Source organism: Acyrthosiphon pisum, chromosome A1 (genome assembly GCF_005508785.2).
Source record: "Acyrthosiphon pisum isolate AL4f chromosome A1, pea_aphid_22Mar2018_4r6ur, whole genome shotgun sequence".
Taxonomy (NCBI): domain Eukaryota; kingdom Metazoa; phylum Arthropoda; class Insecta; order Hemiptera; family Aphididae; genus Acyrthosiphon; species Acyrthosiphon pisum.
The window spans coordinates 112,459,122-112,460,879 of NC_042494.1; the positions used below are offsets into that span (position 1 = coordinate 112,459,122).

At 29.4% G+C, this 1,758-nt stretch overlaps 1 long non-coding RNA gene across 1 annotated transcript in view; it reads left to right on the forward strand.

Annotated features, from left to right (window-relative positions):
• Positions 1-167: 167 nt before the first annotated feature.
• Positions 168-1,758, forward strand: part of LOC115033824 — a 4,136-nt gene continuing 2,545 nt past the window's right edge. The window contains exon 1 of the long non-coding RNA XR_003839143.1: positions 168-603. This is a non-coding gene — a long non-coding RNA (uncharacterized LOC115033824). The remainder of the gene's footprint in view (positions 604-1,758) is intronic.

Genomic DNA, 1,758 nt, shown 5'->3' on the forward strand with positions numbered 1-1,758 from the left:
TTATTTAACATTCGACAAATCTACATTCTGGCCGTTTTTTTTTTGGAACATAACACGCATCATTTTCCCGAAAATAAATGTACCGAACGTTAGTAATCCATAAATTAAATTTAACAGAAAAATATAATGACAGAAAATAAAATGACAGAAAGAAAAATTACAAAAAATAAAATACTGGAAATTAACGTTCCAGAATTGTTTTCATATTGAAAATAAAATGAACATAAAATATGTATACAGAATTTTCATCCCAGAAAGTAAAAAACCTGAAATTATAATCACAGAACGTAGTTATACAGAAAGTGATAACGTCGACCATAATTTTCCGGAAAATTAAATTCCATAAAGTTTAAAGCCTGAAATTATAATCACAGAACGTAGTTCTACAGAAAGCACGATTTAATCGAAAATATTTAAATATCCCTCGACTTGCTATGCAACACCACATCAAGTAGATCACAGGGTAAGTTATGTTGTATAGTATGGGCAGTGATGCCTTGTTAGCGGCACTCGTCGCTGCGCTCCTCGGCGCCGTCGCTCCGCTCCGCAAATCGAAAATATCCCTCGACTTGCTATGCAACACCACATCAAGTAGGTCACAGGGTAAGTTATGTCGTATAGTATGTGCAGTGATTAGGTATATACTTGTTTACTTTTTTATATACTTGTCTATGATTACACGTTTTGCTCCTCGGTGCAGTCGCTCTGCTCCGAAAATCGAAAATATCCCGTCACGCGTATGGGTAAAAACCGAAAATCGTGAACTTCGTAAGTCTATAACTTCAAAACTAATGGTTTCCGCAAATTTATTTTTACACCATCGTTTAAGACTCGTTAAAATACATGGGTTTCCGAAAAAAAAATCGAAAAATTCGAGTGGCCGCTAAACTAGACTTATGCCATATTATTAATTGATTGATATTTTCAAACAATTATACATTTTAGATTCTGAGCCGAGCGATGAATGTATTGTTTTAATAATGATGAGTGTTTTTTTTATTTTTATTTTTTATTTTTCTGTCTGCCATCACCTTTTAGGACAATAAGAGTGCTTAAATTTTCTTCCACAATATCTTTTCTGATAGGAAAGTGAATCTAGTTGGTATTTTGGGGGTAAAAAGTTAAAATTTTCCAGTAGCTTCAAAAGTATCGTGAAAAACAGAAGGAAAACTTAGGAAAGACGGGAAGTTTTACGCAAAATCAATTTGGGTTTTTGGTGTAACTCTAAAACAAATGACCGCAGATACACGAAATTTTGACTGAATATTTTTATTAGCATATTATATACACGATAACATTTTCAAAATATTTTTACTTATTTTGAGCAGTTAACGAACATTTTCAGTTTTCAATTTTTTTAGTTTTTTTTTTCTATAAATACCAATAAAATTTTAAAAAAGCTTGAACATTTAATAAAAGGCTTTTAATATATTGTACCAATGACATTAAAAATCCAGTCACAATTTTTTTTTATAATCATTTAAAGTTCAAATATTGACAAAATTTATCAAATTAAAAATTTAAAAATTATTTTGTAGTTAAAAATTTATAAAATGTTTCAAGGATTGAAAATGTAAAACAAGGTTCCACGTAAATAGGTTATATATAAATTACTTTATTCACAATAATATAAAAAAATATATTTAGGGCCGGTTACACAAATCATTTCTTATATTATTATATTTTGAGCCACATACCATAATGTTTCAGAGTGGTTCAATTATTTAAGATTATGGTTCATTAATATTTTGATAATAT